Source organism: Perca flavescens, chromosome 7 (genome assembly GCF_004354835.1).
Source record: "Perca flavescens isolate YP-PL-M2 chromosome 7, PFLA_1.0, whole genome shotgun sequence".
NCBI classification, from domain to species: Eukaryota; Metazoa; Chordata; class Actinopteri; order Perciformes; family Percidae; genus Perca; species Perca flavescens.
Window position 1 is genome coordinate 24408111 of NC_041337.1, and position 12547 is coordinate 24420657.

The 12547-nt window shown below is 38.2% G+C and overlaps 2 protein-coding genes across 7 annotated transcripts in view; one reads left to right on the top strand and one right to left on the bottom strand.

Annotated features, from left to right (window-relative positions):
- The window catches only part of si:dkey-11f4.7 (piezo-type mechanosensitive ion channel component 2), a 34185-nt gene extending 33965 nt beyond the window's left edge, over positions 1 to 220 (bottom strand). For all 3 annotated transcript variants that reach the window (XR_003692954.1, XM_028582340.1, XM_028582339.1), the window contains exon 1: positions 33 to 220. The gene's annotated coding sequence lies outside the window, so the exon portion shown is untranslated. The remainder of the gene's footprint in view (positions 1 to 32) is intronic.
- gnas (GNAS complex locus) overlaps positions 1 to 12547 on the top strand; it is a 48885-nt gene that overhangs the window by 671 nt on the left and 35667 nt on the right. For 2 of the 4 annotated variants that reach the window (XM_028582346.1, XM_028582343.1), the window contains exons 2-4: positions 1438 to 1554; positions 2892 to 3074; positions 7069 to 7160. The gene's annotated coding sequence lies outside the window, so the exon portion shown is untranslated. Of the gene's footprint in view, positions 1 to 615; positions 1555 to 2891; positions 3075 to 7068; positions 7161 to 12547 lie in introns of all 4 variants that reach the window. The other 2 variants (XM_028582344.1, XM_028582345.1) reach the window with 2 other exon arrangements.

Here is a 12547-nt window from a genome sequence, read left to right on the forward strand (position 1 = left end):
CGTTAGCTAACATTAACCTTAACGTTACTCACCCAAAAGTTAGTCAGTCAGTTAAAAAAAACTGAACACCAACTATTGTGATGATCATTAAGTCAACAACATTGTCTGGTTCCAGCTCCTCCTGTATATCATTGTAAATTGAATTATGGTTATCAATTTGAAGACATCACCTTTGGCTCTAGAAAATTTCCAGTTACATACATTTATAAACACATTTAAATAATAGTGGTCTTTTTTGGCGGATTTTTTAATTTTGATTTCCATATAGTATTTTATACTTATCTGTACCAGCCTCTCTGGTCAGTTAATAGCATAGACTGTATATTATTAATATTAACAGTCTATGGTTAATAGTTTAGCTGGGAGCAACACACACACACACACACACACACAGATACACAGATAGATATTATCTTATCTATAGTACTGAGCTGACCTATGCTACACCTACACCAGAACAATGTTTCCTTTTCTGATATTTGTTCTTTCCTGTTGACCTCCATGATGGCACTAGTCATGGTTGCTGAAAGACTCCACAAAAAAAGTAAAATCAATGTTAGTATAGTTTACCATCATGATGATAAGGGCGCTGACATAGCTGTGTTTTTGCACCAGACGTCCAAAGATGACCAAGCCACTCGGGCCTGAGGGGGGAGGCGAAGTCTCTGTTAGAGTCTTCAGGTCATCTTCACACTTTCCCCCCATTTCTCCCTCACTTTCTGTCTCTAGCACAAGGAAGGGAATGAGTTAAGGATGCAATGAAAGATATTTGCAAGACTAATGTATTGCTGAGGTTCTGAGGACAACCACACATGTAGTCAATCTATACAAATTAATGAAAGCAGTTGTTGCTGAGGTCATGTATTTAGAGATTTGAGTGTGATGATTACCATGTGATGGAGAGTCTTCGCCTTCATACTGTGGTGGAGGGTAACAGTTTGTGTACCCTGCACCTCCTAACAGAGATCCCAGTTGATTTCTATGGACATCTTGCCAGGAACTCCCCGCTATTAAAATCATTGGCTAAGGGAAGAGCACATCATAACTGTAAATTTAGACGAGAATTCAAATGGCTCACCTTATTGTGAGTCAAAAACATGATTAATCTTGAAGAGATGTATCAATAAAACAACTTACCTCGTCAGGTAGATAGGTGTCATCATCCGTGCTGCTCAGAAGCTGATAATTCAGAGAATCTTGGGTTGGTTATGAATAATTGTAGGATGCTAATTTTGAAATGCTAATTTGTAGACTAGAGGTGAATAGCAGTAAAACCATGAGTATGTACAGATATGTAGCTGATATTATTATCCAGTACACCTAACAATGAGCAAAACAGTAGAATACTGAAACAATATTCCAGTGACCCAACAATACAATTAAGGAGAAACATATCCATGTTTGTTGGTTACCTCCTGCTTATCTCCTGAGATGTAGATGACCCTGGAGAAACTTGGAGGAGCCTCTGGACTTTCTACTGGACTCTCACACTCCTCCTCATCATCATCAACAACAGTATCCTGAGAAACACAACAGCTATTCAAAGCCTGCCACGTAAGTAAATATACTGGTTATACGACTATGTCGGTAGGTGAAGTGTATGTGCCTGCGTGTTTAGCACTGGAAGTAATGCTAGTAAAATTTCCAGTTGTGCCAGTGGTAGTAGCCGTAGCATTAGTAGTAGTATTTAGCATTGCTAACCCTCCAGCATTAGCTGGAAGACTCTGAAAAATCAGCTTCTGTCTCACTGGAAGAAAATTAGCTTTTTGACCCCGCAAAAAAATCGATTGAAAATGAAAAATAAAATAAAACAGAAGAGGAAAAAAAAGCAAATTCAAATATTTGGGTTCTGCTGACTGCTGCTGGACTTTTTTACTTTTTTATTTTGAACCCCGTAGTTGGAGCAGAGGTTGCAGTTGTATGGTGCAGTAGCAGTGTGGTACCAGTGGGAATTGTAGCCGCAGTAGTGCTACTAGTAGCAGTAATGTTTGCACAAGTCATAGTGATACATACTAGTGATATACTATAAGAGGCCAATATCATATTAGCAGTCGTAGAGTAGTGACTAGCCCATGTATGCGTAACCCTATATAAAATATCCTGTGAAGCACCAACGTCACACGCATACAATATCTAACAGGACATAATTCCTGCAAATACTCTCACACAAACCTCCTCTGTGATATGGACCCATTTGTGCAGCAGAGCCAACAGTGTGTAGTAGAGCAGCAGTAGAACAAAAGGGTTGATGAAGTCAGGCCAGCTGACGTGTGGGTGCAGACCAAGAGTGTGTAGGTCTGAGCTGTTGGTTCTGACCACTCCTGTCATACCAAACAACCTGAGACAGGTGGAGAGGAAGGAGTGCAGGATGGAGATGGAAAGGAAGAATGAAAGGAGAGATGGTGGACGAGAGAGTTAGAGTGTAGAGAGGAATAACAATAAATGTGAGCTTGTGTATAGTCAAACTTTAAGGAGAGTGAAAAAGAGATAAATCCACCTGGAAGAAGGTAAAGAACTAAATAATAAAAACCAAATATGTGCTCTACTCATCTCCACACAATATACTCTATAATGTAAATGCAAATATAAAAAAAACAACATGAATGATGCAAAGTGAATTTTAATGGTAATAATTCCACATTTAAATTAAAGCAGGCGCAGAGACAACAATAATTAACTCAATGATCTGATTCTGAGGCAGATTCACCTTGTATTGAAATATTTGTCCTCAGTAATTCACATAAAAACTGTGAGACCATAATTTGTATTTGTGTGGCATAAGATTGAAACCAGCATGGTATCGCTGATACCTAATGTTTAATAAAAAACACCAGATCAGTCCAATATATCAGTGTAATCCTACTTTTTAATGACTTCTGTACCTGGCGTAGACATCTTCTGGTGGTACAAGCTGCTGGGACAGAGGCAGCTGGTAGAGGTACAGAGCCAGCAGGTGTCCTCCGCTGAAGATGGCCATCATCACACACAGGGAGCTGAAGAGCAACAGGCTGATGGAGCGGCTGAACACCCACCACCACACCAGCCCGAGAAACACTCCAAAATACACACCTGAGGTGAGGGATGGCAGCGTGATACCTGTGTACCACACACACACACACATACGCGCACACACACACACACACAGTATGAGAAGCCAAGAGAAAAAAGTGAAATAGACAAAACTTCTTAACACTTTACAGTAAAACTACTATAATACAGCTGCATGCTCACACCAGCTGCTGTATTGTACCTGCCAGCCCCAGCAGTAAAGTCACCACCACTTTCCCTGCTGTGTTCATGATTGCTGACATCAGCAGCCGCAGTCCGGCTGCAAACACTATCAGCTTCTGGACAAACTGGGGCGGACTCGACTGAACCGGCACCGTAGTCTCATCTGAGCTGTCAAAGGACGAGCCCTCTGTGTCACTTTCTCCCTCAGATTCTGTTTCAGAGATTTCCACTTCCTGCCAGACCCATGAAACAATGAGATTGATATCAATGTGGTATCTTAGAGTACAGCAATGTAAAGTTACAGTCATAGTTGATACGTGCCCGCACTTACCTCGGGGTCAGATGGCGGTATTCCGTTCTCATGCAGGCTGACTTGGGGCACAGGCCGCAGTTGTTTTTTGCACAGCCTCAGTATGAAGAGGGAAGAGAAGAGAAGGCCCACATCTGGGGCCAGGAGACGCACAATGTTCCCAGCATCAACCGAGCTGAATCTGGAAACACACAAGCATTATCATAGGTTTAATCTCCACTGATCTCCATTCATACCAGAAAGGTATGTAAATCAAATTGCTAAGACTTTCTGTAGTAGTTTCCATTTGTCATTATTACATTATTGGTACTGCTTAACCATTTAACAATGACAACAAAACAAAAATGCGTAACTTGTTGTGTAATTCACATTTCAAGCCATAATATGTTGATTTTAATACCGCACTGAAAACAAACTGAACTAGAAGGCTGTCTGAAAGATAGGAAAGCAATCTAAAATGGTTAGAAGTAATGCAACGTAGATGTTATTTGAAGTTTTTGGATATCTAGAAAATGTATAACCACTGATACATTCCTTGAAAACATAAATGTCAAGTGTGCTCCCATACCTTATAATGCCCAAATGGTAGAGGACATCTTCCCAGTGGCCGCTAACTGTTAAAAAAAAACATATGGTCATCAAACAACAAATCTGTTTTTCTTAATTCCTGAAAGTTTTACATTTTACATGACAAAAGGGATTTGATACAGATTACATGTATCTCTTTGTCCTTTTTCACAGTCAATTCAACCAATATTTCCTTAAAGTCCACTCACAGGACTGGTGACATTTTATTTTACAAGAACAATGTTAGTCTGTGAAGCGTCACAAGCTTGTTTTACCATGTGGAGGGATGTAGGCGAAGGGGATCTGCATGAAGCACTGCAGGGTCAGGAATGTCAAACTAGTATAGATGATCAGCAGCAAGAACTGACCCGTTTTACCTGAATAGAGCAGGAAATGAGAAAGACCAGGAGGAATTGAATAACAAGTATTTAAGCATGTTTTAAGCATTTTAAAAGTTGTTTTCTGTAGTTGCTGTAACTCATGTGTTTGTGGTCTCCCATTCTACTCATTTATAATTATTCTCCTGCCTAAATGTCTTAAAGGAGATTATAACCTTTGATAAATCAATCATACTACTTTGTATACTTAGAGAGAGACAGCAGCACCACCACATATAAGAGTTTTGGCTAAGATCTGATGGCACACACACACACACACACACACACAAATTGATGGACCCCGTACTTCTCTTCAAGACATTTTTCAGTTAAAAATTGGCTCCTAGACAGTTGGCAGTATTTTACATTGAAATGGTTCAATGTGTGTCTAGGTATCCAAGTGCGTTATAGTTATGCTATATCTAGTAGGTTCCTTAGATAAACCGTTCCTACAAACTCCACTTTGTTTCAAACCACGGCAGGTGCTGATTGTTGAAGCCATTACAGAAGCGGCCATAAGAGCCTCCAGATGATGCTTGGTGACTGCATGGAAACAAGTCCCATTTCAACTTTCGCTGTAGCAGCCTCACTGTTTATTTGACAAGACTACAGCCGTGCTAGTGGCTCTGTGAGGCTGTACTTAGGCACAGTGGTGGCTTGAGCTAAATGTTAATATTAGCATGCTAACCTGCTCACAATAATAATACTAACATGCTGATGTTAAGCAGGTTTAAAGTCGCAAGATCTGTTTATCTTGAATGCACATTAATGTCTGTACCAAATTTCTCGATAATCCAGGCTATAGTTTTCAAATATTTCATACTCAGCCAAAACTGGCAGACCGATCGACAGACCGACAGTCATACCTAGAGCCATGATGCTAGCCCAACTAAAAATGGGGAAAACCCCTTAATGTTTCTCAAAATACAAAGTCAAGTAGATTAAATCAAAAGAAGTTAGGGTCAAAACTGTTAATTTTGCGTCCTGTTATTTCTGTCTGGGTAGTGATTTGGAAAATTATTTTCTGCTTAAGTAGATTATAAGGCTTGGAAAGAAGCACATTTAGGTTAATGATTGTTTAAATGACTGACGTCTCATCTTATCACGCCAAGCCTTGGGGTTGTTGCTCCTGATAATTGGTTAAAAAAAAGGTTTGAATGGTTCAACCTGATTTAGTAAATCTGAAACTAGCTAAATTAAAAAAACACAAAATTTAAATTGTGATTTTGGTAAAATAATAAATAATATTCCTCTTTGATAGACCTATCCAAACAAATCAGTATGTGAGGTAAAAAAAGGCACAAATCTCATATACATTCATTTGCGATGATTAATTAATAACATTAAATATGAGAATGAAATGCAGTAAATGGGTAGCTTAACAATTGCTTTGTTTGTTTTCAAAGAAATGCACCAGTTCATAATCTCAGTCTTGAGTTTGACACTTGTGATCAAAAGGTTGGAAATACAAAAGCATTAATAGCTGATGTGGCCTGCAAATATGCTGTTGATGTTCAGGATTTTTACTAAAAGCTTTGTTTCCCAAAACACACATACACTCTCCCAAGTATAGCTGGATGTACAAAAAAAAACATGAAACAAATGCACACAGGATGTACACACACTTGACCACTTAGCCCAAGGAGAGTGAGATCATATTAGGGAGATGAAGATAAATGTGGGATCTATGAAGCTTTCAAAGACAAGCTGAAAGGCAAACCGTTTTTTAGATGGAGGGATGGAAAGTAAAAGAAAGAAAACAAATGCTGTCAAAATGCTGACATCACATCTTTTAATTCCTCACTGTAATTACCAGGCTATGTATAATTGATTTGACCGTTCCAACCACATCCCCTTTACAAAGTACTTTGAGGGAGGGGTACAGATACTTTAATTCATCAGAATGTTGTGATCAATACAGAGAAAGTGCACACACATGCAGCACACACACACACACACACACACACACACACACACACACACACACACACACACACACACACACACACACACACACACACTTCCACAATTTTTATCTCTTGTGCTTTATCTCCGCTTCTCTCCCTCTTTTGTTTTTCCACATCAAACTATGACAGAACATTTACAAGTTTATTTTCATAATTTAAGAGTTTACAGTTCAGCTAAGTTTCCAAATTGATATTACGTTCAAATAGTTTTTTATGGATTTAGATCAGTGTCTTGCATTACAGTTAAACACATGCAGATGCAGAAAGGACAGTGCTATCCAAAATATACACAACCTTGAATTTAATATCATGAGTATCACAGGAAATGTTTCCTCTACATAACTTGAAACACTTTGAAATTACTATATTTCATTATTTATAGAGGAAATTACCAGTGGCCTCTGTTTCAATAAATAGCATTTGTATCATGGTGGAATGATTTTATTTTAATGTGATCATCTTTAATTGCAGACACAAATGACTGAAACTTGGGAACGATCATAAATGAATTTCAAGCTTAGTAGGTGTACTGTAGACGTTTGCATCAAGATGTTTACCCCTGTAAACTTATAAATATATTGTAATTTGTCTCTGGTGCCTCTCTCACCTTTCATAGTGACCAGGCTTGGGTTTGGCAGCAGCGGCAAGGTGAGCAAAAACAGGAAATACGCCACTGACAGACCATTGTAGCGGAACAAAGAGGCTGAGGTACAGAAGAAAAGAACACACATACTTTATCTGTTTGACAGAAATGGTCTGAATCAATTCATTTGTAGACAGCAAACATTTTTTTGTAGTCTGTTCTTTATATCACAAACAGGTCACATTAACCAAAAAAACACCAACAAGAAAACAAAGAAGCCAATGGCCTGTGTAGGTGTTATTGTGAGTGTTTGTAAACTTGTACAAATACATTCTAAAATGAAATTACCACAGTTCATCTTACCTCCCAAGTGCTGTGTCTTAGCATTAACAATGAAAGAACATAGAATAAAGACACCTGGGCCCAGAGGGAGATTTCAGCAGTGGTGGAAGAAGTACTCAGATATTTTAATTAAAGGGGTTGTACTCAACATTTAGAACATTAATATAGCGTAAACAACAATTTTCTATGTGAAGATATAGTGGAGTAATGGTGTCCTAATCAGAGAATGAAGTCACACTCCCTCTGTGTGTGTGTGTGTGTGTGTGTGTGTGTGTGTGTGTGTGTGTGTGTGTGTGTGTGTGTGTGTGTGTGTGTGTGTGTGTGTGTGTGCGTGTGTGTGTGTGTGTGTTGTAATCCGAGTTTCTCTGTTCTTTGTTTTAATAGCCGGTCCGGCTGTGCGTGCATGTTAGTGCATAGTGTGTTTTAATATATATTTTATAATTTATCTTCTAATGTAAAGAACTTTTTTCACACAGTTTATGTGTAATGAAAGGTGCTTTATAAATAAAATTGCCTTTGTCATTATGGTGAATACAAGAAAGGAAATACAAGTGATCTATTTATTCATTTATCACAACAACATAACTGCAGCAAATAACATTTTGCCCATTAGCAAATCAAATGTAATATTGTTTAATACTTCCACAATTTCAAATTATCATCACCTTATGGGAGGTTAAACAGCAGGTACGTAAGACCCCACATAGTGTCCAACAGTCAAAGCTACACAGTATACTTCACGATTGAAATCACAGTAGATAGAAAAATACTGCTCAGGTAAATCTTCTGTGGTCAGCGTGGTCTACCTCACACCTGAATTGCTTCTTGCAAAACGCTGTCTCGATAGCAATACTCAAGACTCTTATATCATAAGATATGAATGCACCTAGAAAGCCATATTAATCCCTGAAACTGAATCAGTGTTGTGCATTTCCTCAATACCATTAGTCAAAAAGCCAGCTGTCTGCAACAGTAAGCACACATGTACTAGCTTTACTACAATAACTCCAACTCATTGATATGCCCCCTTCAATATAACCTGTTTCCACTAAAGGGAGGAATTATAACCAATATATTTCAAATATACCTAATGCTGATTCCATACAGAAATAACAGCCACCACAGAAAGCAGTTTGCGGGAAATTAATTCAAGATTATTTGATTTAGTAGTATTTTTCAGCATCTCCATGAGACACCTAAAGACTCTAAACTCAAGACCTGATCTTGCTGGAGAAATACTGTTTGTATATTTAAACTTAATATGACCATGTTCCTTTCTGACTGAACCCTGGAGAGGAACACATCAGAAATGTAATTTCTATCAGCATAAATGCATATGAATAGAACCATTAAACAGAGGGCAACTCACCAGTCAGCAGGAGCAGAGGTAGTAATAAGTTATAGAGCATCCCAACCACGAGGTCCCCTGCCATGTCTCCTTCTTTGTGTAAGAGACACCCACACAGCTCCTTTAGATACTATCTCCCTCTACAGTAAATGTCCGCACAAATGAGAAGCAATGTGGAGGGAAACTCCAACCTGCTCACACATTTCTCAGAAGAACATGTATGCAGCCTCGGTCAAAGCATCCTCCAATACAGCAGTGAAAATACAGGAAATATAGTTTGAGTCCAACACACTCAAACTATAACAAGACAGCGATAATGGCAGTGCACTGACGAGCAGCACTGAAAGAGAGCGGTGAATCTTTTAAAATTGTGTGAAGATAATGACTCCCTCCACTCTTTGCGTGTGTGTCTGTCACATCCTCCTTTCCCTCCCTCACCTCTCTCTCTCTCTCTCTCTGTCTGTCTCCCAGAAATAATGGGTTGTAACTGAGCATCTCTGTTAATTTGCTCATATTGAAGCTAATCTAGAATAGCCACTATCACTACATGACTGCAAAACACGCTTCCAAATATACATAAAACTAGGCCGACAAACAGCAACAGCAGAGACAAACAATGACTTTGGACACAATATTAAAACAGCTTTGATTGAATTGTGCTTCTTTTGTTTCTGCGTGTGCATGCAGGCATATTTGCATTAATTCATGCATTATGGTAAAACTACAGCCTGATTAATTTATTTTTTTAAACCCAGACGGATACTCATACAGCACTTTCCATCAGGCTGGCTCATCATATTTGTGCTGTAGGGTGAAGGGAAGTCTATCTAATATTCATGGCTGCGAGGCCATTAAGAGCTGGTGTAACTACAGAGGAATGATCAATGCGAGGACTGAGACAAGCAAAAACATTAACTTTACTCCAAAATAGAGAGAAAACATTGCACTATCCTCCAAGGAAGATCGAATATGATGTTTTTGTGATGTTTTTGTTTTTTTCTCCACAGCATAAACTAACAACAGAAACCTGCTTCAATAGCAGCCGTGACTGTGTCTGCAGTGTGTTTTAGAGGAGTGAGTTGGGGAAATCGATTAACTACTGTTTTATTAGCAGTGACACACATTCTTTTAAACTAATCGCCATTTCGAGCAGGGATTTTATGCATTGGATGCTGTAAAATCTATTTAATTTTAAGATAGGGAACTGATGATTATTCTTTGTAGTGTTTAGTGTTACTGTAATTCCATAATGTGAACCACATCAATAAAGGGTCTAAACACCATGCTGCTAAGCTCTATTCATACAGGACTAGTCTTACCGGTGGACCTCGTGTGATTTAGAAGTTACCCCCCGCCCCCCCCTGTCTGTGTTTTGTGCAGCACATTCGCACGGGATAAGCAAAGTCTGAAGTCTGATGTCAAGGCTCTGTCAAAACTTTAATTTATGATTGCCAACACATCCAATATGACCCCAAATCACATCATACAGATTTGCATGGGACTAATATCACCAATGTAATTAGGTCCCCAGGTAATACTAGTGCCGTGCAAATAGGGCTAAATGAACCAAAAAAAACCGCTTAAAACGTTGACATTAAATGAGATAAGTATTGTGTCTTTAATTGTACAATCACTAAGTAGTGCCCTCAAATCTCCAAATTATTGACCTCTCCTTATTGATTAAATTTTTCCGGTGCATTGCATCTTCTCTAGCTTTAATGTAAAGCACTCAGTAAAGTTGAGTTTTAGAAAAAATAAAAATGAATCTTATTTGTTATTTTCACTGAAGTTTGAATTCAGACTCATTCAGTAACTTTATACTAAAGTGTTGGGTGGGTGTATACAGCGGAGTTGTGCTATTAATATTTACTGTATAGGGTCACCATATAAAGTACATTTCTATGCAGAAATAACCATATCAACTCCCCAGTAGCTGATCAGAATCAAATCAAACTAGTGCTGCAACAATTAGATGATTGATTAATTAATCAGTTAATCGTTCAAGTCATTTTTCAAGCAAAAATGCCAAACTTACCCAAGTTCCGGCTTGTTATTTTTGAGAATTTGCTGCTTTTCTTACGTTTTAAGTGACAGTAAATCGAAATTGAATCAAAGTAAATTGGGTTTTAGGAGATGTTGACATATTTCAAATTTTTTGGTATTTATCCCTATTTTCTGGCATTTTATAGATTAAACGATTAATCGATAATTAAAGTAATTGTTAGTTGGAACCCTACTTGAGACTGCTGTATTTAATGACAAACTATTTTGTGAACATAGTGGTGTTAAAAAGAAGGTACTTTGGGTTTACAGTGCTGAAAATACCAAGGGGAATCAGATAGGAGGAGCTTCAGTTTTGTTTTTTTGTTTTTTTCAAGATGCACAGAATGCCGTAACATCTATTTCATTAATCTCCATTCATCATTTTAACACCACAAACAATCCAGGTGATCCCAACCTTGTTAAGTAAACCAAAACTAAGTTAATAAAGTCACATTATTATCACAGATGTTGCTCCTCTGTGGACAGATAACCCCTCTGACTCAATGAGAGGAAAAAACACACTCAATTACTCCTCAGCAGTAGATCTAAATTGATTATGATGAGAATGATTGTTGAGTAGGTAGTTTTAGTTTTAGGTCAGAAATTGTTGTAGTTCAGAGTTAGTCATAGCTTGATCTATAATTTGTGCTCAGCTTGTGCTTGTGTGCAAGAGGAAGTGCAGACGTGTACGCCCCAAAATGTAATCGGTTTTATTTTGGCAAAAATGGCATTGATGGCAATGTTTGGGAAATTCTTACAACGACATCAGTTCCTCTATCATTTACATATTGTCCAACCTCCTCACTGTTGCAGTTCTCCCCACTATTTTCTACAACGCAAAACTATTGATACTACACACTCCCAGTATGCAAATTGTAGTATGTGCACTATTAGTATGCATATTTATTGAGTGGAAAGTGTATAAATGCAAAGGAAACAGAAGAAAAGGTGGAAGAGCAGTAGCCAGTATTGGGAAATTTAAATTAAAATGCATGTTTTGTCTTAGCACATTAATGATAAAAGTCTTGTTTAACACAACAAAAAGTTAATAGGAAGCAACCACATTCTACAAAGGGGCACTGCAATTAGCATTTTTACATGGTATTCCTAGACTGTGTATGTAAACACACTGACATACCTAATGTTTACAAAACAAGCACAGAAGTGGAGTGATGGTATGTTGATTAACGGCATAGTGTCATTTAAAGCTTGGTTTTGTGATTTGGCTCCAGGTTTAACATTAGGTAGGTTTTTCAGAGTTGTGCATATGCAAAGAAAGATATTTCTATTTGTGTCTTGTCTCTCCATCTATTAATAAATACTTAATGCAGTTGATGTAGAGAGAAATGTAAAGACTATTACATACTGTATTGTGAAAACCAAACAGGGGAAAAGAGGCATGGCAGCAATATTTTTCATGTTAGTCTAACAGTTGGGAGGCGGCTCCTCCGATATTTTGACTGATTTGGCCTCAAGCTCCGGAGAGCAGCAGGTCAGCAAAACACTCACTACCAAAGCCCACCGCAAAACCCAGAGGACAGAGACACAGCTTTTAGTCTGCTCACAGATGCATTTCACTTTAGATAAATCATTTGGTCCTCTGTCCTGCTTTTTGCCCTGCTTATGTATCTGTGTGGAGTTTGAAGGTTTGGGTACAGGATGCTGGGTGTTGTCATAAGTCACATAAAAAAGCAGGAAATAGATAAGCTACTTTTCACTAGAGGAGGTATGATGCATTATGGTTTACAGAAAATGTTTGCCTCAACAAACATTAAGGTA